Here is a 26,425-nt window from a genome sequence, read left to right on the forward strand (position 1 = left end):
TTGTGCTGGGTGAGAGATTCATGATAAATACAAGCTAAGTAAGGAATCAGTGCCATCGAGTACTTTTTGTAAAACTGAATTGGGATTACATCTGGACCTGGCAGCTTATTTGTTTTCAACACTTTCAGTTGTTTCTCTATGGCCAGGGATGCTTACTATTAGATTTACTATACACAAGTCTGTTCATTGGTCAAATACAATATGCATGTATGATTCTCCTGTGTGAACAATTCTAAAAAGTGGATTTTATAACTTCGGTATTCATTTTGCTGTCTTCAGCTGTCGCACCAGACTGATCAATGAATGACTGGATGGCATTAGGCCTGCTTAGCGATTTTACATAAGACCAGAATTTTCTCAGGTTCTCCACCAGATCTTTTGCTAAGTTAATGTGGCAGTAGTTGTTGGATGCTTCATGCACAGATCTTTCTACAGCTGCACAGATCTCTATTAACCTTTACCTGTTATCATTTGCACCTTCTCTTTTGAACTGAGAGTGCAACAGCCTTTGCTTCCTCTGCATTTTCTGAATTTCATTGTCAAGCCATCGTGGGTCTTTCCTATTCTTAATCAACTTACTAGGCACCTAATTCTCCAGACCATGATTTACAGTCAGATTAAACTTTGCACATAATTCCTCTATGTCCGTCTTACTCTGAACTAAGTGATGTCAGTTCACTTTCTAAGTGAGATGGTAAGAACTGTTTACCTGCTCATTCTAGCAGAAATGCTCTCCTAGCCTTCTTGACTGAGTTAGTCATAACCATAGTTGCTGTAATGACATCATGATCACTGATCCCTGTCTCTATACTGACACTGTTGATAAGGTCTGGGGCCTGTTTGTAGCTATAAGGTCTAAGATATTTCCATTGCTGCTGAGGACGGTTTTCAGAAAACATTTTCAAAAGTTCATGCCACAACTGTCTGTACTGTTGCAGTGAATCCATAGATGGCCCAGTCTATATTTGATAGGTTAAAGTTGCTTCAAACTAATATTGCTTGATGTTGGTATTTCTGTACTTCTGACTGTAGACTTTCAAACAATGGAAAATCCAGGATGAAATGTAACAATATAGCAGAGATGCTGAGTCGCAGATAGGCACAACAAAAGGACTCCCACATTTATAGCTTTCAGCTATTAAGGCCTTCATCAACAATACGCATGTACACACAGGCACACACACTCATGCAAACGCAACTCACACCCACGACCACAGTCTTAGGCAATGAATCCACACCGTGAGCAGCAGCACCAGTGCATGATGGGAGTGGTGACTGAGTGAGGGTAATGAGGAGGCTGGGGCAGGGAGGGGGAGGGATAGTATGGTGGGGTTACAGACAGTGAAGTGCTGCCTGTAGGTCTGGCATTCAAAAGTGAAGTAATTATGGGTGAGGATGAAGTTGGTAAGTGTGATAAGGAACGAGGTTTTTGGAAGATCTTCGGTTGGGCATTGGGAGAGGTAGTGTTCAAGGGCAGAGAGACCATGGATGGATATGTGGGATGTTTGTGTGAAGGGATGTAGCAACTATGGTGACAAGAAAGGTTTCAGGTTGGAGGGGAGTGGGAATGGATTTGAGGTGTTCTAGGACTCATTACTGATCATTTCATTATTTTCCCCTGTACTACTTAAAACCACAAATTGATTTGAAACTTCTTCTTTGTATTTTAATATTTATTTTGTCCCTATTACATATTCTCCTGTTTTGAGGTTTTATTTTCGCTTTAGGTGCTGCCTTCAACCTAATTCTCATTGTACTTACTACTAGTTTGTGGTCTGATCCCATTTCTGCTCCTCGGAGGGATCGTACATCTCTAATTTACTCTCTATGTCTGTTATATTATGCGAACATGATCAGGGAAGGTAGTGCTGCTAATAATCATGTCCACTGATACAGCACAATTTATCAACAGAATGGCATTGTCACTAGCTTTTTCATGTAAACTTCCATTTCCAGTAGCAGGTTTGAAAATGCCCTCTTTTTTTGAAAATGCCCTTTTTTTGTGCATTTGCATTAAAATCCACTATTACTATCTTGACATCATTTTTTTGTTCCGTAAGCCAGATAGATTTTCATAGAAGTTTTCCCTTGTTGAATCATCTTTGTCATTGGTTGGTGCGTGACACATATTAGTTACCAGTTAAACCATTTGGAACTCAGTCTAAGATCATAACAGCCTGTGTTTTTTTTCGTTTTTTGAAGGTTGCCATCACAGAGAGGTAGATGGGATCCCCTGACCAGAGTGAGTGTCGCAGGAACGTGGTAGTATACAAACTGATGTAGTGTCCAGTTGCGTGAAAGATATTCATAAAAAATCCCACCAAGTGCGAGCCACGTGCTGTTATCTGCCTCGTACTTGCAGAAAGAATAATGCCTTCTGAAATTTTTCAGAACTAAAAACTGTTTTCAGTTAAAGTGTTAAAAAGACAATGAGTGTGGTGAACAAATATTCATGACAAATGGAGGAGTGGAAGACCTTTCATTTTGACTGGTGAGTTGGTGCAAAAAAATGAGAAACTGTTCGTGAAGGCCGTTAATTGATAGTGGATGAAATGTCTGTGATGTTTCCACAACTCTGAAGAACTCTTATGAGACAGTGGCAGGAACACTGGAATGATGGATACTGTGCACAAGATGGGTCCCAAAACAGCTAATAGAGCAGAACAACAAAAATGTCAGTAGTGCCCTCGAGTTTCTTCAGCTACCTGAATTGGAAGGTGAAGATTTTCTGTGCTGTGTTGTGACTGGAGATGAAACATGGGTGGCTTATTATGTGCCTGAGACAAAAAGACAATTGTCACAGTGGCATTACACCTATCCCAATCTGTAAAAAAATTCAAAACCATAATTTCGAACAAAAAAGTCATGGCCTCGGTGTTTTAGAAGTGAAAAACGTTCGTTTTGATTGAATTTCTGCCTCAGGAGGATATCATCAGTGGACAACAGTATTGAGCGACTCTAAAAAACTCAGAAGGAAGATTCAAAACAAAAAGAGGGTAATGCTGTTGACAGGAGTGTGCTTGTTGCACAATAACGCCTGCCCCCTCACACAGCTTTAGCCACCAAGGTGCTCTCGGATTCATTTGCTTGTGATGTCTTAAACCCGTCCCCCCACCCCAAGCTATGTTCCCTTGTCTTTGTGCCCTCGGACTATCATATTTTCAGCTCCCTGAAGACCTGTATGAGAGGAAAAGAAATTACTGTAGGTAGAAAATAATTTCTTAATCAGATGTCTGCTCCAAATTCATTGAGACCATTTTCTTTATCACTGTTAAAATTGTATACTTATCCATTTGTTGTATATTCCTGGCCAACGGTGCTGTTTCCTGCTGTTGTTGTATTGTCAATGTCTAGTTACTTACGGACTCTTCTCAAAAATCCTGTTTGCTTTAAACATACTCCATACACTCATTTTCCAAATCTCATGTCCATTTCAGATCTGTAAGAGAAGTAACTGAAAAAAATGTGCCAGGAAAAGAATATATTAACTCAAGAGCTGCCAAAATGAAAGTAATGTTCCTCTTAACCTTCTACACTAAGTTAGACATGGTGCAGTGATAACTTACCCAGAAGCACTTTATGCCACAGAAGATCTGCTGCTGATTCGAGAGAGAGAGAGAGAGAGAGAGAGAGAGAGAGAGAGAGAGAGAGAGAGAGAGAGAGAGAGAGAGGAGACGCCATATAATTGATCTTAGTAAACATGTTGGAAAAAAATTACAAACCTAATCAGGAAGAGAAGACTACTTTTTATAGCCATTTCAAAAAATTGATCCTAACCTCATAAGAACATTAAATGGCTAACTATTGCCAGGATATGATTGTATAGGTATTGTGGTCTTCAGTCTAAAGACTGGTTCGTGCAAGCTTCTTCATCTCTGAATAACTACCACAACCTTCATCCTTCCAAATCTGCTTACTGTATTTATCTCATGGTGTCGCTCCATGATTTTTTACCCGCCATACTTCCCTCCAGCACTAAATTGTTGATCCCTTGATGTCTCAGAATGTGTCTTATTGAACAATCCCTTTTTTTCGGTCAAGTTATGCCACAAATTTCTTGTCTCGCCAGTGCTATTCAGACCTCATCATTAGTTATGCGATCTGCCCACGAATCTTCAGCATACTTCTGTAGCAACACACACCACATTTCAAAAGCCTCTATTCCCCCCCCCCCCCCCCCCCCCCTTCCTGCAGGTCTGGGGGTTAAAATAGGCCCAAGATATTCCTGCTTGTCGTAAGAGGCGACTAAAAGGAGTCTCGCACTTTTCAGCCCGGTGAGTTCAGGTCCCATTCTACTGTTTGACCTGCCACTTTGCAAATTCTACAGAAGTGCGGGCCATATGGGGAAGGACGCCATACGTGGTGCACGATTTAGCCATAGCGCCCTTAGGTACGATCTCCTGAATCTCGTTATGGCTTTGCATCTCCACCTGCGATTCAACTATTTGGGCAAGGACACTTTCCGGGGTATGTCATCTTCTTCTGTTGTCCCCTGTCCTCTTTCACCCCCATGATGATATTGGATTTCTCTGTGCCCAATATCCAGCACGGTAGCCAGTCTGTTGTGGTGGGGCCGTCATGTACCCATTTGGTGGTAGCCCCCTGACAACACAGTGATTGCACTGCTGATGCCTGAGCTGTAAACTCCCTATGTATGCCGAGGAGTAGGTCTCCTTGGGGCATCAGGACTCTCGGTAACGACCATCATGCCAGTTGGCCTTTGCTGTGCCTGGGTGGTGCGCGTGGGAGAGCCCCTGACCGGAGTGGGTGGCATCAACATGGTCTAGGGAATCATTTTCCATCATGATCTCCTCTTACAGTCTGACGGCAAGCTCTGCACCAATTTAGAAAAGTGGGGTGTTCATTTCATCCGGCGCATTTACAGGGGACCCAAAGACTACAGGGTTGCTACCGGTGCCTTCATCTTGGCCTTTGAGGGTGATTAATTGCCTGAAAAGGTCAAGGTAATGGTTTACTGCTGTGACATTTAAACAATGCGTCCCTCCCCCTACGTGATGCTTTAAGTTCGGGCACATGTCTTCCCGCTGCACTTCCAGCGTCACATCAAGACTGCGGACGACCACTGCACCCAAATACTCCATGTACACCACCTCCCACTTGCATCAACTGTGGAAAGCACCATTATCGCTGCTCGCCAGACTGCCCAGTACTCGAAAAGGAGTGGAAAATTATGGAGTAAAAGACCCTGGACCGGTTGACTTACACAGAGGCTAAACTTAAATTTGAAAGATTACACCTGATTCGGTTGACGTTGACATATGCTGGAGCTATGTCACCGTCGCTGTTCCAAGTGGCAGCGGTTCCTCACTCTGTGCCATGAACAGTGGGCCTTCCAGCCCAATAGAATACATTCGCCCTCTTGGTGGTAGGGGGCAAATCCTCCTCCATTGCTCCCAAAGCACATTTTTCAGGACCAAGGCACCCCCCAAACCACAGGGGACATCTGTCATCCCCACCCCCTTTTCCGCCGCTGGAGAAGCAACGGCCTCCTCTGGCTCCTCTCGTGCGGAAGGGGTTCCTTGGCGCCCTCTCTCCCAAGGTCTTCACTAATGCCATGGTGGACACCTGCCAGTGACTCAAGGAGCCAAAAGCTGCTGGAAAAAGAGATTCATGTTTTTTCCACCACCTGGCTGAACTACAGCAACTCTTAAGCTTTACACCTGCTTTCTGCATTGCCCTTCAGGAAACCTGGTTCCTGGAAATGCAGATCCTTGCCCTCCATGGCTATAGGGGATATTACAAGAACCGTAGTGACTATAATAGTGTCAGGTGGAGTCTGTGTCTATGTCCTGAACTCAGTATGCAGTGAACCTATGCCCCTTCAAACCGCTTTTGAAGCTGTGGCTGTCAGGATAAGAATGACATAGGAAATAATTCTCTGCAACGTATGTCTTCCTCCAGATGGTGCAGTACCCCTGAACGCAATGGCTGCACCATTTGCTCAACTCCCTAAACTTTTCCTACTTTTGGGAGATTTTAACACTCATAACCCCGTGTGGCGTGGCAACGTGCTTACTGGCTGAGGCAGAGATGTCAAAAATTTACTGTCACAACTCAACCTGTGCCTGTTAAATACAGGTGGCACATGACACATATTCGGCCATTGATCTCTCAGTTTGCAGTCCTGGCCTTCTCCCATCTATCCACTGGAGAGCACATGACGACACTGTGTGGTAGTGACCACTTTCCCATCTTCCTGTCACTGCCCCAGCATTAGGCCCACAGACGCCTGCCCAGATGGGCTTTAAACAAGGAAGACTGGGAAGCCTCCACCTCTGCTGTCACCATTGAGTCACCCCCAGATGGTAACATCAATGTGGTGGTTGAGCAGGGAACTACAACAATCGTTTGTGCAGCGGTAAATTTGATCCCTCGTTCTTTAAGGTGCTGTCATTGAAAGACAGTCCCTTGGTGGTTGGTGGTTGCCAGAAGTCACTGAAGCCATTTGGAAGTATCGGTGAGCTCTACAGCGGCATAAGCAGCACTCTTTCCTGGAGCACCTTGTAGTTTTTAAATGGCTCCATTCCTGCATTCGCCAGCTTATCAAGCAACGGAAACAGGAGTGTTAGGAGAGATATGTCTCGACCGTTGGGTGCCATACGTCACCTTCCCAAGTCAGGGCAAAGATCAAATGAGTTTTTGGGTACCAGACCCCAACTGGTGTTCTTGCTGTTAACATAAATGATATGTTATCCGTCGATGCAAATGAGATTGCTGAACACTTTGCTGAGCACTATGCTTGCACCTCTGCATCAGAGAATTACCCATCGTGGCGGAGGCTGGAGTCCATCCATAGCAGGTCAGGCGGTCACAACTGCTCACCAGTTACATTGCACACGTTTGTAATTCTCCTGTGAATCCAAATTACCATCTCCTTTTACCACCCATGGCGGTTCATTTCCTGCATTGGTGGCCAGGTCAGGACTTACAACAATTGCCGTTCATGTCTGATCCCTTCTATCTGAACTGGAGTCCTTGACTTTACCACCTGTACTTGAGGTCTGTTTGTGTACACCTCCATGGTGTACACTTAGGCTGCAGCTTTGTCTGGACCTTTCACATGGCCCAAAGGACTCTGTTCACCTCGGAGCTATCCACTGTTACTTCCTCTCGATTCTTGACATGTAACGGGGCCATGAAGTGGTTTACACCGACAGCTCAATGGCTGATGGTCACATTGGCTTTGCATATGTCCATGGAGGACATATTGAACAGCATTCCTTGCCTGATGGCTGCAGTGTTTTCACTGCAAAGCTGGTGGCTGTATCTCATGCTCTTGAGCACATCTGTTCATGGCCTGGGGAGTAGTTTCTTCTGTGTACTGACTCCTTGAGCAGCCTACAAGCTATCGACAAGTGTTACCATCGTCTTCCTTTGGTAGCAACTATCCAGGAGTCCATCTATGCCCTTGAATGGCCCAGTCATTCAGTGGTGTGTGTGTGTGTGTGTGTGTGTGTGTGTGTGTGTGTGTGTGTGTGCGCGCGCCCCAGGACATGTCCGAATCCCAGCAACGAACCTGCTGACCGGCTTGCCAAACAGACTACACTGAAACCACTTATGGAGATCAGCATTCCAATAACTGCCCTGCGTTCATTTTTATGCTGCCAGGTTTTTTGGCTTTTGGAGACGGAATGGCATAGTCTCAGTACACACAACAACCTGTGTGCCATTTAGGAGACTACGAATGTGTGGCAGTCCTCCATGCGGGCCTCTCGCAGGGACTCTGTGGTTCTCTGCTAGCTCCGCATTGGCCACGCCTGGGTGACACATGGCTACCTCCTGTGCCACGAAGACCCGCCTCAGTGTCAATGCGGCACCTGGTTGACAGTGGGCCATATTCTGGTGCACTGTCCCACTTTGACTGCCCTGCGACAAAATATTCGGTTACCGGATTCGTTGCCGCTAATTTTATCTTACAACACCTGATCGGCTAATTTTGTTTTACATTTTATTTGTGAGGGTGTGTTTTATCATTTGATTTAAGTTTTAGCGCATGTTCTTTGTCACTTTGTGGCCCCCACCCTAATGCTTTTGGGGTGGAGTGGCTGGCTTCTCATTTTTATTCTCATGGTCAGATAGCCATGGTAATCTGTTTTGTCATTTTAATCTCTTCTACCTGTTTTTTGCATTTCTGTGGTTTTCTTCTCCCCTTTTGTGCATTTAAGTGTTTGTTGCCCTTCTGTCATTCTTGTGGTTTTTCCTTTCTCTCTATTTTGTGCTGTCAGTCTTGCTTGTTTTAATATCACCCTTGTTTTATTTGGAACAAGGGACCAATGACCTAGCTGTTTGGTCCCTTCCCCCTCTTTTAAACCAACCAACAAATCTATTAATCAAAATATTCACGGGTGTACTGCCGGTCTATAGTGTCCAACGGGCACAATATTTCGGCGATCAAACATGTCGCCATCATCAGGTGAACTGACGGACTGAGCTCCTGTGAACGTGCCGGCACGGAGATCCGTACGCTATGGCTGCTAAGTTCCCCCTGAGCAGCCATAGCGTACGGATCTCTGTGCCGGCACGTTCACAGGAGCTCAGTCCGTCAGTTCACCTGATGATGGCGACATGTTTGATCGCCGAAATATTGTGCCCGTTGGACACTATAGACCGGCAGTACACTCGTGGATATTTTGATTATCAAATACGCCGGGAGAAACTCAAGAATCACAACAAATCTATTCTTTTCTAGTGTAAACTGTGCATCATCTTTGTTTCACTTCCGTATGCCTAAACCCCAGGCAAATATTTTCAGAATAAGCTTCATAACACTCATCTATATTCGATGTGAACAAATTTCTCTTCTTTAGAAACACTTTTCATGCCATGGCCAGTCTACACTTTATATCTACCTACCTCAGTCATCATCAATTATTTTGCTGCCCAAATAGTAAAACTCATCTACAACTTTAAGTATCTCGTTTCTTAAACTAATTCCCTCGCATCACATGATTTAATTTGGCTACACTCCATTATCTGTGTTTTGTTTTCATTGATATTCATTTTACAGCACCCTTTCAAGACATAGTCCGTTCTGTTCAATTGCTCTTCCCAGTCCTTTTCTGTGTCTCATAGAATTAGTGTCATCAGCAAAGCTCAAAGTTTTTATTTCTTCTTCCTGAACTTCACTTCCTTCTTCAAATTTGCTTTGGTTTCCTTTACCGCTTGTTCAGTGCACTGATTGATTGATGTTGGGGATAGGCTAGAACCCTGTCTCAGACCCATCTCTATTATTACTTTCCTTTCACACCCCTTGACTCTCATAACTGGCATATATGGTTTCTTTACAAGTTGTAACTAGCCTTTCATTCTTTTATTTCACCCCTGCTCCCTTCAGAATTTCAAAATGAATATTCTAGTCACCATTGTCAAAATGTTTCTCTAAGTCTACAAAAGCTATAAATATAGCTTTGCCTTTCTTTAACCTATCTTCTAAGAGAAGTCATAGGGTCAGTATTGCCTTGCATATTCCTACATTTCTCCAAATTCATCTTCTCCGAGGTTGGCTTCTACAAGTTTTTCCGTGCCTCTGTAAAGAATTTGTCTTAGTATTTTGCAACTGTGTCTTCTTAAAGTAATAATTCAGTGCCGTTCACACCTGTCGGCATGTGCTTTGTTTGGTACTGGAATTATTACATTCTTCTTGAAGTCTGAGGGTACTTCAACCATTTCATACATCTTGCCAACAGATGGAATAGTTTTGTCATGCCTAGCTCTCCCATGGCTGTAGATAGTTCTTACAGACTGTTGTTTACTCCAGGAGCCTTCTTTTGACTTAAGTCTTCAGTGCTGTGTCAAGTTTTTCTCGCAATATCATCTCCCCCATCTGACTTCTCTTCCATTTCTAAAATGTTGCCTTGAAGTTCACCTTCCTTTTATAGACTCATCACCATATACACTCTGTCCACCTTCCTGCTGTCCCTTCGTTGCCTAGTACTTGTTTCCCATCTGAGCTCTTGATATTTGTACAGCTGCTTCTCTTTTTTGAAAAGTCTGCTTTAGTTTTCAACCCCAGTGAAATGTGCTTCTAAATCATATTTTGGCCATTCCTGCTTACTCATTTTTCACTTTTTGCCACACTTGTTTTTTAGACATTAGTGTTGGTTTCCACCTGCTCCATTAGGTGAATTATTATATTTTCTTCTTTCATGAATTAAATTCAATATCTGCTGTGACATCCAAGGATTGATTGGCAAGATGGCGTCGAGTGAACATTTTTCATGTAGTGGTGTCTCAGTTTATTTAAAAAGTGATAGTGAGTTTTGTAAAATTTGCGTGAAGAAAGTCAAAAGAGGTATCATGTGTGCCGACTCCGACTGCAAGTACTGGTACCACGATAAATGTGTCGAAGTTAATTTGAAATATACACTCCTGGAAATGGAAAAAAGAACACATTGACACCGGTGTGTCAGACCCACCATACTTGCTCCGGACACTGCGAGAGGGCTGTACAAGCAAATGATCACACGCACGGCACAGCGGACACACCAGGAACCGCGGTGTTGGCCGTCGAATGGCGCTAGCTGCGCAGCATTTGTGCACCGTCGCCGTCAGTGTCAGCCAGTTTGCCATGGCATACGGAGCTCCATCGCAGTCTTCAACACTGGTAGCATGCCGCGACAGTGTGGACGTGAACCGTATGTGCAGTTGACGGACTTTGAGCGAGGGCGTATAGTGGGCATGCGGGAGGCCGGGTGGACGTACCGCCGAATTGCTCAACACGTGGGGCGTGAGGTCTCCACAGTACATCGATGTTGTCGCCAGTGGTCGGCGGAAGGTGCATGTGGCCGTCGACCTGGGACCGGACCGCAGCGACGCATGCCAAGACCGTAGAATCCTACGCAGTGCCGTAGGGGACCGCACCGCCACTTCCCAGCAAATTAGGGACACTGTTGCTCCTGGGGTATCGGCGAGGACCATTCACAACCGTCTCCATGAAGCTGGGCTACGGTCCCGCACACCGTTAGACCGTCTTCCGCTCACGCTCCAACATCGTGCAGCCCGCCTCCAGTGGTGTCGCGACAGGCGTGAATGGAGGGACGAATGGAGACGTATCGTCTTCAGCGATGAGAGTCGCTTCTGCCTTGGTGCCAATGATGGTCGTATGCGTGTTTGGCGCCTTGCAGGTGAGCGCCACAATCAGGACTGCATACGACCGAGGCACACAGGGCCAACACCCGGCATCATGGTGTGGGGAGCGATCTCCTACACTGGCCGTACACCTCTGGTGATCGTCGAGGGGACACTGAATAGTGCACGGTCCATCCAAACCGTCATCGAACCCGTCGTTCTACCATTCCTAGACCGGCAAGGGAACTTGCTGTTCCAACAGGACAATGCACGTCCGCATGTATCCCATGCCACCCAACGTGCTCTAGAAGGTGTAAGTCAACTACCGTGGCCATCAAGATCTCCGGATCTGTCCCTCATTGAGCATGTTTGGGACTGGATAAAGCGTCGTCTCACGCGGTCTGCACGTCCAGCACGAACGCTGGTCCAACTGAGGCGCCAGGTGGAAATGGCATGGCAAGCCGTTCCACAGGACTACATCCAGCATCTCTACGATCGTCTCCATGGGAGAATAGCAGCCTGCATTGCTGCGAAAGGTGGATATACACTGTACTAGTGCCGACATTGTGCATGCTCTGTTGCCTGTGTCTATGTGCCTGTGGTTCTGTCAGTGTGATCATGTGATGTATCTGACCCCAGGAATGTGGCAATAAAGTTTCCCCTTCCTGGGACAATGAATTCACAGTGTTCTTATTTCAATTTCCAGGAGTGTATAAAACACGAACATGATTGGACATGCCGACAGTGCTTTCTAAGTGCCGCAGAAAACGAAATAATCAACACGCTAAAGACAAAAGTAAAAATAATAACCGTATTAACAGATGATTTAGTGTCAGTCAATACAAAATATCAAGAACTGAGGAAATATCAAGAGCTGGAAACTAAATATAAAGCAGTGGATCGGAATTATTGCCTGACTCAAGGCAACGCCATTGTTAATAGTCATACTGTGCAGAAAATGTGGCCTGTGCCAAGAAACAAACGAACGAGCAAGAACTACATGTAAGTGCAGCCCCAGTGATACCATTATCAAACAAATTCTCAGCACTATTAGCGGATTGTGGTAACACAACAGACATAAGCGAACCAGAAAGTAATCACAAAACTCCCGCTAAAGAACCAAAAAAGAACTTGCCGACCTTAAGATGCACCAAAGGGCTCCTACTGTATACCAAAGGGCTCCTACTGTATGCCGACAGTCATGGAAAGATCTATCTAAACGTTTTCACGAAAGTATGCTTTCAAAGCATTCAGTTTTTGTGAAAATCAAGCCTGGTGCAATGTTAAATGCAGTGGTGGAGAATATTACAACAGAAACAAGTCAATTGAACAAAGAAGCTCACGTTGTGATTATTGGCGGTGGCAACGACGTATACAAAAATGAATGCAAGACAGCCCTGTGATGCTTCCATAACATATTATCAAAACTATTTCAAACGAACATTGTCGTCACAAACGTGCCAGTGCACTGTGGTTGTGTGTAAACAAAGAGATTCAACACAACAATTCCGAGCTAAAGAAACTGTGATAAATTTAGCCATGTACAATTGATAGACTTAAGTAGATGAGTCATGATGAACACACAAAACACGGATTCCACTTAAACAGGAAAGGGAAGGGCAATCTAGTTTGCCACATAAGCAAACTGTGCTAGAAAGACAGTGTGGAGAAAGCTCCAATTGCTCTGGGCTACAACCATGAGGCTTTTTTAGAATAAAGGACCATACTAATAGTTTTCAGGGATGTATTTTGGATATGACTAAGTCCCGTTTGCGCAAAGAAAACCCAAGCTGTGAAATAAGTGATCAGTTATTGCAGGTCAGTTGTAAAAAACCAGTGTATGCAAAATGTACCTCAAACACTTTAGATCCATGCAAGATGGTAAATAAACAAGAAGGGATAACACCCTTAAAGTCAATACACTTAAATGTGCAATATCTCAGAAACAGACTAGACATACTACAAATATTCATAGAGGAACACTTGCCACATGTACCAGTAATAACGGAACATGGGCTAAAATGCAGTGAAATAATATAGATTAGAAGGTTACATACTAGCAAATAGTTATTGTAGGCAAAACCATAAAGGTGGTGGTGTGGCAGTTTATGTTAATAAGGATATAGAAGTTAAAAAAATGTCCTTTCTTGAACACCACACCAAAGAAGGATCAATTGATATGACAGGTGTTGTACTCCACGGTCATGATCTTAAGTTACCAAAGCGTAAAGTGATTGGAGTATATAGGCCACCAAATGCTGATGTAATGTTGTTTATGGATAAACTTAGTAGTGTTGTTGGCCTGGCCAGTTCTAATGACCTTAGTATATTAGGTGACTTTAATACTGACCTCATACAATCTTGTAAATATAGTGAACTCGGACACCAGAGTGGCGCACACATGTTCCACTAGAATAGATTATGCTATAATCAACGAAGATGTTATAGATAAGGTAAATTACAGTAATTTAGATTTTCTTTATTCTGACCACTTCTGTCAGGTGATAGAATACAAAAATTCAGTTATGTCTAAAATAACAGAAATTGTACTACAGAAACGAATGCTGAATACTTCAAATACTAATGCTCTTAAAGACAAACTAGCGAATGAGAAATGGGATTTTGTGTACCAGGTAAAAGGGTCAGATGAGAAATTGTATGAATTCCACTCACACCTATTGCATCATTATGAATATAGTTGTTCAGTCAGAGAAATCCAGAAGGTAGTTAAACACTGTCAAAATGAAAGTAATCCTAGGCTAAAACTACCAACAAATCTGATTAGGCTCAGGCAGCAAGTACACGATATAAACCAGCTTTATAAAGCTGCTACTACTATGCAGGTCTTCAAGGAAAAATACAATAGAGCCAAGCAAACTTTTAAAACTGAAATTGTTAACCTAAGGAAGCAGATTAACAGCAAAACAATAGAACAGTCTGAAAACAAGCAAAGCATCTTGGAATCTGATTGACAAATGACAAATACCGAAAAGGTCCCAACAAAGTGAACATGGAACCACTCAGCATGAGATATGATGGTAAGATTATAAAAAACCCAGATACTATATGTAATATTTTTAATAACTACTACATTTCTGGTGAATAATCATCCCATATTATAGGTTCATAGGTAGAGACCCATACCATCTCACCCAGTGTACCGAATTTGAATTTGTGGAAGTGAATGTGCAGGAGGTTCACTGGGCAATGTATATGCTGAAGAAAAAAATTTCATCTGGATGAGATGGCGTATCTAGTGCTATTACTAAAGCACTTTTTCACAAAGCCTTTTTCACAAAACATAAACTGCTTGTAGATTCGCAACATGGCTTCAGAAAAGAGCTAAATACAACCACAGCAATTACACAGTTCATCCACAAAGTTCACTGTGGTTGGACCAGAAGAGGCAGACTGCAGGTATATTTTTGGACCTGACAAAAGCATTTGATATGGTAAACCATTGGGTACTTCTTAAAAAGCTAAAATCTTATAGTATTGGGATCAAGTCATCTAACCACCTACCTGCTGAATCGTAAGCAAAGCACTAAATTGTCATACAAACTAGATAATAAAATCATAAACTCCCAGTCCACTGGTGAACCTGTATTACAAGGTGTACCACAGGGTTCAGTCCTTGGACCTTTACTCTTCCTTATATATTAAAAACAAAGATTCCAAGACTTTCCAAGCGGGAAAGCGCCGGCAGACAGGCACATGAACAAAACACACAAACACACACTAGTGTTTGTGTGTTTTGTTCATGTGCCTGTCTGCCGGCGCTTTCCCGCTTGGTAAGTCTTGGAATCTTTGTTTTTAATATATTTTTCCCATGTGGAAGTTTCTTTCTTTGCCTTTAAATATGTCTGCTTGTGTCTGTGTATGTGCGGATGGATATGTGTGTGTGTGTGTGTGTGTGTGTGTGTGTGTGTGTGTGTGTGTGTGTGCGAGTGTACACCTGTCCTTTTTTTCCCCTAAGGGAAGTCTTTCCGCTCCCGGGATTGGAATGACTCCTTACCCTCTCCCTTAAAACCCACATCCTTTCATTTTCCCCCTCCTTCCTTCCTTCCTGACGAAGCAACTGCCAGTTGCGAAAGCTCGTGATTCTGTGTGTGTGTTTGTGTGTTTTGTTCATGTGCCTGTCTGCCGGCACTTTCCCGCTCGGTAAGTCTTGGAATCTTTGTTTTTAATATATATATATAAAACAGAAAGAAACTTCCACATGGGAAAAATATATTAAAAACAAAGATTCCAAGACTTACCAAGCGGGAAAGCGCCGGCAGACAGGCACATGAACAAAACACACAAACACACACACAGAATTACGAGCTTTCGCAACTGGCAGTTGCTTCGTCAGGAAGGAAGGAAGGAAGGAGAGGGAAAAATGAAAGGATGTGGGTTTTAAGGGAGAGGGTAAGGAGTCATTTCAATCCCGGGAGCGGAAAGACTTCCCTTAGGGGAAAAAAAGGACAGGTGTACACTCGCGCGCGCACACACACACACACACACACACACACACACACACACACACACACACACACACACACACACATATATATCCATCTGCATATATATATATATATATATATATATATATCTCTGTGTGTGTGTGTGTGTGTGTGTGTGTGTGTGTGTGTGTGTGTGTGTGTGTATGTATTAAAAACAAAGATTCCAAGACATGTCTGCTTGTGTCTGTGTATGTGCGGATGGATGTGTGTGTGTGTGTGTGTGTGTGTGTGTGTGTGTGTGTGTGTGTATGCTAGTGTACACCTGTCCTTTTTTTCCCCTAAGGGAAGTCTTTCCGCTCCCGGGATTGGAATGACTCCTTACCCTCTCCCTTAAAACCCACATCCTTTCGTCTTTCCCTCTCCTTCCTGAAGAAGCAACCATTGGTTGCGAAAGCTAATAATTCTGTGTGTGTGTTTGTGTGTTTTGTTCATGTGCCTGTCTGCCGGCGCTTTCCCGCTTGGTAAGTCTTGGAATCTTTGTTTTTAATACCTTTTTCCCATGTGGAAGTTTCTTTCTATTTTATTTACATCATCATATATATATTAACGACATTGCACAACCCATTAACTCCCATATTGTAAGCTAGGCAGATGACATGTCAATCTTATTCTGTGGGAGTGAATCTAATGAGCTAAAATCTCTTGTTGCTAGTGGTGTAGCAGAAGTAACAAAATTTTTCAGTGATCAGGGACTCAAGGTGAATGTCACCAAATCTCAACTACTGGCATGTAAAACAGGCAGTTCCCTCCACAACAATATGAATAGTGTGTGTAATATCTGTGCAACAGGAAATGATAACTGTAAATTCCTGGCTGTGTATAGTGATGAAAATTTGCGGTGGACATACCACATTAATTTCATATGCGGAAAAGTCAGTAGTGCCATATATCTCCTCAGCCAGCTCGCAAAGATAGTTCCTAGCCAAGAACTGAATTTAGTATACTATGGAACACTTTACCCCTTTCTCAATGACAGAATTGAACTATGGGGCTGTGCAGCTAATGTACATATGAAAATACTACTACTACTACTACTACTACTACTACTACAGAAAAGAGCAATAAGACATATACATGGGATGGGACATAGAGATTCATGTCGTGAAGTGTTTGTGCAGCACAAATATCTGACAATATATTCTCTGTACATCTTCAAAATAGTTGTATTTTTTATAAGTCAACCAACAGAAGCTATCAAGGACAATGATGTACATGATCACAACACTAGAACAAAGTGTAACTATTTCCGTAACAGAACAACGTTAAAAATGACTGATAGAAGTCCATATATCAGTGGTTTGATTTGGTATACAAGCTACCAAACTCTCTAAGAACGTACACGGGAAATGTTTTTAAAACAAAATTAAAATCTTTTCTAATAGAAAAATGTTTATATTCTTTCAATGAATTTTAAGATAGTGATTGTAACATGAGGCATTAGCATATGAGTTGTCATTTGATAAATGTAAAAAATAGACATAAGAAGCAACAGCTACAGAATGTAGTGTATTTTATAAGTGTAAATATAATCATAGTATTAAGTATGACATTTTCAAAAGCCATCATTACGAGGGCTCCACACAAAGAAAATGTAAATAAAAAATAAATAAATAAAAGATTTCTGGTAGGTCTTGTCTATTTATCTATTTGATCCTCTGCTTTCAGTAATTCATCTCTCTAGGTAGCCAATCATCTTCTACTGTATTCCTTTCCCCCATTCTAGTCAATCATTGCCTAATACTCACCCTGAAACTCTCAACAACCTCTCACCATACAGTGGAGATGCTGAGTCGGAAGATAGGCACAACAAAAGACTGGGTGCATCTCAGGCAACTGTAGCCACTGAGTGTGGCTACAGTTGCCTATCTGTGACTCAGCATCTCCACTATATAGTGAGTGGCAACTTTCCTTTTCATAATATTGTTACATTCCATCCGTCATTTTCTGTGTTTGGTCTCAACAACCTCTGGTTCCTTTGCCCTCAGGTGCTCAGCATTTGTTTGCTGGGTATGGGTGTGGTGACCCCAGGGATCCTGAACTGGGTACTAGTAAGCACTGCCACTCCTGTTACCATAAGCTCTGGGCATGCTTCAGAGATCACTTTGGGATAGTGGGCAACCTCCGGGGAAACTGATGCACCTCAGGCAAGTGGGGCTCTATGTGAGGGGACACTTTTTTCAGCTGCCACTTGTGGGACTGAGATGGAAGCATCGAACTCAAGCTTATCAACTCCCGGCATCATGGCGTGTACCATCTGAGAATACACATACCTACATATCCAAATGAATGAAGGAGGCTGGTCGTCCTGAGAGTCAAATTGTGTTTAGTAATGGGGCTCAATGAGTCGTAAGTGAGAATGTGTCTGTGGTGACCAAGAGAAAGGAGGGGACATTTGAAAAAGTGTCCCTCTTCTGTATTCGTAAATGCCCAAAAGGGCTTGCTGGTACTTTAAAGTCTATGAAGCGGTTACAAAATGGATTCTTATTGGTTGAGACAAGAAGGGCAAAACAGGCAGAATTCCTAAGAAAGTCACAAAAATTAAGTGTCTGAAACATAATTGTTGAGTTGCATAAATATCTCAACTCAAGCATGGGTGAGGTCATGTGCTGTGTGATGTCTGATGTTTGGTTTATGGGGAGTCAGCTGCGCAGTCATCAGCACCCGTACAAAGTCCCAATTTTTACACCATCCAATCTAGGCACTGCCACAGGTGGTGGTGGTGGTGGTGGTGGTGGTGGTGGTGATAATAATAATAATAATAACACAAACATCCAGTCCCCAGGAAGAGAAAAACCATACGCTGTGATATTATGAACATCAACATCGCAGATTTTGAACAAGAATGGGCATCACTGGGGATAGTACATGCAGAGCAAAGGACGCAAAACAATAATGGAGAAATTGAGAGGACCATCACCTTTATTGCGACCTTCAGTGTTTGAATACTGCACCTTAACTGCATGTAACACATCTACTAAGGAGACTGTTTACACTATGCTTGTCCGTCCTCTTTTAGAATACTGCTGCGCGGTTGGGAGCCTTACCAGATGGGATTGAGGAAGTACATCGAAAAAGTTCAAAGAAGGGCAGTGCCATTTGTATTATTGTGAAATATGGGAGAGAGTGTCACTGAAATTATTCAGGATTTGGGTTGGACATCATTAAACCAAAGGCATTTTTCATTGCAACGGAATCTTCTCATGAAATACCAATTACCAACTTTCTCCTCCAATTGTGAAAATATTTTGTTGAAGCCAACCTACATAGGGAAAGAAACAATCACCATGATAAAATAAGGAAAATCTGAACTCGTATGGAAAGATACAGGTGTTCCTTCTTTGCACGCGCTATATGAGATTGGAATAATAGAGAATTGTGAAGGTGGTTTGATGAATCCTCTGCCAGGCCCTTAAATGTGATTTGCAGAGTGTCCATTTAGATATAGATATAGAACATATCAAAGGCAGCGTACGTCTGATTTATGGTTAGATCCCACATGTCGCATCACACAGAGATTGTGTTGCCACACCAAAGTTGACAACATGAATCGACACTGCAGACGTCAGGGAGAACTTGCTTCAGTCTGCACTGATGTGTGGGAGCTACCCCTGGAGAACATACCTTCCCTCTCAGCATAGCAGTGCCCCCACACTGAGGTTAATATAGTGTTGAGCTAGCAACAGCTCTTCCCCTTCATGACCTCGTCTGATGGAGTCAACATCATAGTGTAGGACCAATGTAATAGTTAAAGTTTCTGAGAGACTTGCCCATTTAAATGTGAAACATTGTACTGCAAGAGAACAGTTTGTTAATTAGTGCATCAAGTGATGTGGTGTTAGCCAGTGACAGTTGTTACTTATCCAATACTCCTGTGGCAAAGTAGTGTGCAAAGATAAGAAAATCATTTATTCATTTGTGTAACAATGTGGACTAATATTTCATGTATTCTGGTTTAATGTGCCACCATATTGAGCAATCAAAGAACCCCCCAGTTGTAACTGCCGATTGTAATTTCGTCCGGTCACAACATTACCTACACCCTATGCGGTGCCACAAATGCCAGCATTTTGGCCATACAAAGCTGAGGTGTGGTGGTGAAGCGACCTTTGGGTTGTGTGGAAAGTCAGCCTATGAAGCTGGGACTGACTGCCCTAGCAATCTGCATGAGCTTTTTGCTGAGCAATGCAAAATTCAGGAAATAAGAGGTCAAGCAGATCCCATATGCAGACGTCAAAAAAGAAAATAAGGCGACAAAACCCCCTGCCATACTTCGTATGCTTCCACAGTGCAGAAGCCTGTTCCAAAGATTATGCCATGATACTAATGTTCAATGTACCACCATTACCTTTGCGTGCACCTGTACAGGCTAAAGCAAAGTGAGTTAAGACATCTATCTATCTAGGCAGCTACAGCAGAAGAAGTATTGAGAAGGCCCCTTTGCCTACAGCCTTCGAAGGGAAGGAGAGCAAAGGAGGTCACAACGTATGCGTCAAAAGCTGTCCCAGGCACCATCGGACATCATTCTGGTACATCTGACTGATGAGGATATCACGGATTTTGATGCCTTGTCACTAGATTTAGGCAGTCCCTCCTCTCCCCCTCGATGTACAAGTGTCTCACCACCCAAGTGCAAGGGCAAAGGTAAATGAAAACCACACTGCTGAAATGGCTCCCATATTCCAGCAGCATATGAATGGATATGGGACTCATCTGCAAGGACTGAGACTCCTTGTACAGGGCTGACTGTTTTGCCTCTGTCTCCAAGAGACTAATTTTAAACAGACTGATGTGCCTGTACTTCTATCACCTCTACAGAAAAAACGATCATACTGGCGACAGGATGAAAAATAGGGTAGCAAATTCGTCAATGACACATTCCATTCCCACCTGTGCCCTTAACCACAACGTTAAAAGCAATCGCTGCTCGGATAGTGGTGCATATTGCTGTCACGGTGTGCTTTGTGTACTACTGACCTATGAGATAATTGACAGTTAGGTCCTCACACATCATCTTGCTAATCTAATCCATCCCTCTCTCCTTTTGGGGACTTTAGTTCACACAGTGCACCATGGGGTTCTAACACCACTACCCCAATGGCTTGGATCATTGAGTATCTAATGTGGATTACAGACATCATGTTGATGAACATGGGTCATGCTACACAACTCACTACTGCTATGGGTTCGTCTAATGCCGTAGACCTCTCCTTCTGCTTGCCAGTCCTTGCACGTAGTAGCTATACCCTATCTGGATCTATCTGCCTGATGAAGCGTATCCCAAAAAGAAGCCACTGAGATAGTTGTTCAAAATGCTAACAGGATGTTTTGCAGGCAGTTAGCTGATTTTGAAGATTGTGACAGTGTGGGACAGGGAGGATCAGATTGCATCCACTTTTGATAGCCTTTTAAAAATATTTGAAAAGTTTGTGTTAAAGTGCCTGTAGTAAGACACATTTTTGGCATAAATTAAAGAACATCATGTAGAAACCTCTTCAAGGAAATGGGTATTCTAACCACTGTTTATGAGTGTAATTATTCCTTAACGAAATTTGTTGTAAGTAATATGTCTCTGTTTCTAACCAACACTAACCATTACTAGGAATACGGACAATATACACAAAAACCTAAAATAACTTACCTTGGTCCAAAAAGAGGTTCAATAGTCAGAAACACACATTTTCAGTAAAGTAAAAAGTCTGTTAGATTTCAGTTTTGATAGCATTTGGTCACAATAATCAAGATTAGGTATTTTGTGTATGATAAATTTATTAAAAGGGCATAACTGTGTTTCATTCTGACAGTGTATTAATTCTGTAAATATTTGCAGTTCCAGTTTACATTAATGTATTCGCATATTTTGACAATCTCCTGAAAAATGATCGTTGTAGTGAGTAATATATTCAAATGTTTTATGTTTCTTATTTTATATTTTCTGAGGGTGAGAATCATCTGTTTTTGGATCTGTGGAACAAAAACTGAATCTAATCTTGTCCTGCTGATGAGTCCATCCTGAAGTCAATGGGAACACCTAGGAGGCAGAATGTCCCTTGGTGGAGTCATGAATGTTGGTCTGCTGTCAGAGTCAAGAGGCAGCTGTGCAGAGAATTAATTGGTGCTCTACAGATGCAAATCTTGCAATCTTTGAAATGGCCTAGGCAAAAGTGAGGAAAATAATTTGAGAAAATAAACAGAGGCCTTTGCAAAAGTTCCTGAACTCCATCAGTTGGTCCACGTCTGCAAGTAAAGTATGGGAAACCATCAGGAGCATCTGAAGGCAGAACTCATGACTACCAGTAGTAGCTGTACAAGAGCAGGGGTGCCTCCTAATATTGCTGAGAGACGTCACTTAGACAGTGGCTCAATCACATAAGACAATTACAGCCAATTCTAGCCATCTGTCGTTATCAGGAGGCACAGGAGAGGGTTGGTTATTATTTTTGTTCCACCAACACTGAGGAATATAACCAGTCTTTTGCTCCTTGGGTGTTGGTTCTTCATTGTCAGTAGCTTGTGATATTACACTCAATCATGACCTGATAATGTACAGCATGTTGAAACAGTTGGATCTGTGGTTGAAGGATGTCCTCCTCCAGATTTTTAGTGAAATTTGAGTGACTGGAGATTTTCCCAACTTGTGGAAAGCATCTATTTTAATCATGATTTTAAAACAAAGGAAGGATTGGACCAATGCCATTAGTTATCGTAGAATTAGTCTAACAAGGGAGGATATGGTCAACCGGTGCCTAGAGTGGGTTCTTGAAACCATGTCCCTACTTAGTCGCTCCCAGTGCAGGTTCAGGAGATATCACTCCCCAATCAATGACCTGACCCTGCTCAAAGCAGCAATTCATCAAACTTGCTTCTGTAAAAAAAAAAAAACACCTTATTGATGTCTTCTTGGATTTGAAAAAGGCCTCCAATACTATCTTAAAGCATAACATTTTATTGTAGCTCTATAAGTGAGGGCTCCATGGGCCTCTACCCACTGTCACACATTCTTTCATCTCGGACAGGTATTTCAGATAAGTCAGGGAATGCTCTGCCCAACCATTTTAAGCAGGAGAATGGTGTGCCTCAAGGGAGTGTTCTAAGTGTCACAGCAATCGCCATTGTGATAAACAGTATTATGCCCACACTACAGTGTGAACAACTTCTCCATCTTTAGTGCATCCTCCAACCTTGCTATGGCTACTCAGTAATTGCATTTGATGATCATGTGGTTGGAGGAATGGTCTAACACCATAGTTTTAAATTCTCGTTGGAGGAAACTATTTATGTTGATTTTAATCACTCCCAGTCTCTTTAAGTGTACCTGTTTTAAAACAGGGGGTACCGTTCTCACTTCTAAGGAAAAGGTGCAGCATCTGGGCCTCGTGTGATGAGCTCATGTGGCTGCCACATCTTAAAGAACTGAAACTGAGATGTCTCTAGGCTTTAAACATCCTTCAATGTGTCAGTCATAGCTCTTGGGAAGCTGACTGGTATGTGTGATCCAACTATATAAGGCCTCCATGTGATCCTGGCTTGAATATGGATGCCAGGTTTATGGATCTCATCACAAGGGTATTAGGCTGTCAACAGGGGCTTATTGCATGGGTGCAGTTGGTAGCCTGTTTGCAAAGGCTGGTGAGCCTCTACTGTCTATTCAACATCTGCTACAAGCACACAAGGGTCTGTCCATTCCAAAAATTTGCAAGTATATTTCTTCATTCCACAGCCACCACTGGAGTGGCTGTTACTTCACATTCCATGGGCAATAATGCCATTTAGAATCCGTGAGAGGAAGAGCGTTGAGTTACTACGGGTGGAGGGGGAGGAGGGGGGGGGGGGGAGGGGGAGCATTATGGTCCAAAGTCAGGGATGGAGTAGGAGATCCCCCTAGCATTTAAAGAGGTCCAGGTGACTTTTTGAATTGACTGCCTACAGAAAGAATTGTACCCCACACTACATTTTCAAAACTTAAATTTAATAAGATTTTACATTGCCAAACATTTTTATAAACCTGTACACAGATGAGTCCAGGCAGGGGGATTTTATTGGCCGACCTATTGTGTTGCCCAACATTGCCCTCAGGATGGGATTCCCAGAGTAGTTCTCAGTTTATTATGTGGAATTGTTTGCTATACTGAGGGCACTGGAGCAGATGAGGGAGCAACATGGCATGAAATTCCTCATCCGCTCAGATTCCCTTTGTGTCTTCCTCACTATTGGTCAGATGTACCCAGGGAATCAGGTTATGCAAGAAGTGCAGGATACACTCCTTCTCTTGCAATGGCAAGACAAGGAAATCATCATCCAGGGCACACTCCTTCTCTTGCAATGGCAAGACAAGGAAATCATCATCCAGGGCACACAGGGATTCAGGAAAATGAGCTCGCTGATGGGGCTGCCAAGGAAGCTTGCTCCCTTCCATCTTCTGCTCGCTGTGCGTTCCCCGACAGGCTGGCTGAAAGTGAAGAATAATAAGCTATGCTCTGTGAAACGTTCAGTGCGGGCGTGACATATACCTCCTCCCGACCAAGATAAGCTGAAGAAGTGTCCTTGCACAGCTTACAGTGGACACTGCCCATTGACATACGACTTTCTTTTACTTTGCGAGGACACAGTAGTGTGTAAAATATGTGGACACAGCTATAGATACAACATATATTTATTGAGTGTGTTTTATATAAATGATGTGAGGGCTTATCTGGGTCTCCTAACTGCCCTCTATTTTAACCAATAATGAATTGAGTATGATTTGTGTGTTAATATTTCATGTGATGTACAGAATTCTTCCCAAAACATTGAGTGTATGATTTTGTGTCACAGAATGGCTTGGCTTGATCACCCATTATTTCTAATGCAACTGCATTTTCCAATTTATTATTATTTTTTAATAGATTTTCACCATGCTCTTTTGTATATCATTCATGAAAAAATGCAGATTAACTTGCTGTTTAGCAGTCTCACCCACAACTCTTCAAAATCCGAAACCTATGATGTCTCCAGATCTCTTCCACACATATGACCTTCTTTCATTATTCTAAAACCAAATGTTAGTGATGATTAAATTATGCTCTGTGCAAAACTCTACCGGGCGCCTTCCTCTTCCATTTGTTTCTACCAGACTGTTTCTGCTAGTCTGTATTCACCTACCATTTTTCCTTCTCTTCCTCTTCCTTGCTGTGATTTTTATCCTACTTTTGTTGTAACTTTATGTGAATGTAATAACACACATACGTAGACTCAAAGTAATGAAACACTATACACACTTGATATGTTACTATGTCAACCTACCTTACAGATATAGTTTATTTTCTTATAAACTCTTAGATGTTAAGCACTATCCTTTTTTTCTTCTTTAAAGCACACACAGTAAGCATTGTATTTTACATGCTCTGCACCTTTCAACATACCTACTATTGAATGTAAGTCCACCGCCAAAATTAAATTTTCATCTCCCTTAACAACCTGTATAATTTCTTTTATATTGTTGTACATTTCTTCAGTCTCTTCATCTGCGAAGGTAGTTGGCATATAAAATTGTACTGCTTGGTGGACTTCTTGTCCGTCTTGGCTACAAGGATGCGATCACTGCTCTTCATAGTAAGTTACCCACATTCCTGTTTTCCTATTTATTATTAAACCTACTTCTCCATTACCCCTATTTGGTTTTGTAGTTGTAACCCTGTATTCATTTGACCAGAAGTCCTGTTCCTCCTGCAGTCAAACTTCACTAATTCCAACTATATATAACACCACCCTATCCATTTCCCTTTTGAAATATTCTAATCCACCTGCATGATTAAGGGAACTAACATTCCACACTCCAACCTGTAGAATGCCGGTTTTGTTTTTCCTGATGACTACATCGTCCTGAGTAATCCCCACCCAGAAATCTGAATGGGGGACTATTTTACATCCAGAATATTTTACTCAAGAGGTAACCATCATTATTTAAACATACAGTAGAGCTGCATGTCCTTGGAAAAAAATTATGGCTGTAGTTTGCCCTTGCTTTCAGCCATTCACTGACCAGCAAATCAAACCCATTTTGATTTATGTTATGATGCCAGACCAGTCAATCACCTAGAGTGTTGCCCATGCAACTACTGAAAATGTTGCTGCCACTCTTCAGAAACCACATATTTGTCTGGTCTCTCAACAGTTATGGTTGTACCTAGTGTATTGCTGAGGCATGCAAGCCACCCCACCAGCAACAAGGTCCATGATTCGTTGGCATTGGGGGGGGGGGGGGGGGAGATATGTTTTTGGTGCAATTGTATGACATTTTTATTCCTTATATATATTGTCTGAGAACTTTTTCCTCAGAGTTGGTGACACTAACTTCATCAACAATCTTCAGCTTCCTTAATACGGGTGCAACCCAGATACTAATGGCTTGTTCGTATTTACTAAAAACACCACCACCAGTGCTTAAAGTTCGCACTCCTGTCGCATTGACCTAGTATGTAATCAGTTTTATTGAGCCATTGTAGACACTGACCGTTGATGCCACAACCAGAAATCAGAAAATGATTCCCCATGTAATGCTTTACTATCACCTATTGGTGTTTATTTGGCAACTTCTATGCAAGGTTGCTAATTACACTTCTTTCTTTAATGAAAACTTGAAAATGCTTGTGAAAGTAGTCCTTCTTTGTTAGTTGTACCTTTGTTATGAGTGTTCCACCTGTTTTCAAAGTGTGATTGGCTGCTGATAACATATTTAATTAGGAAGTAGCTATGTTATGAAATTGATCTCGCATTAATGAATTGGATGAAGAGCTATTGCTAGAAATTTTAAGGACAAACATCAAATTTTATTCTTTGTAGAGTAACTATTTCAC

At 42.4% G+C, this 26,425-nt stretch overlaps 1 protein-coding gene across 2 annotated transcripts in view; it reads left to right on the top strand.

The window, feature by feature from the left end:
* The window catches only part of LOC126281569 (ubiquitin-associated protein 1-like), a 77,794-nt gene that overhangs the window by 10,442 nt on the left and 40,927 nt on the right, over positions 1–26,425 (top strand). The gene's annotated exons all lie outside the window — the stretch shown is intronic.

The sequence above is a fragment of the Schistocerca gregaria genome, chromosome 7, assembly GCF_023897955.1.
Source record: "Schistocerca gregaria isolate iqSchGreg1 chromosome 7, iqSchGreg1.2, whole genome shotgun sequence".
In the NCBI taxonomy this organism is placed as follows: Eukaryota; Metazoa; Arthropoda; class Insecta; order Orthoptera; family Acrididae; genus Schistocerca; species Schistocerca gregaria.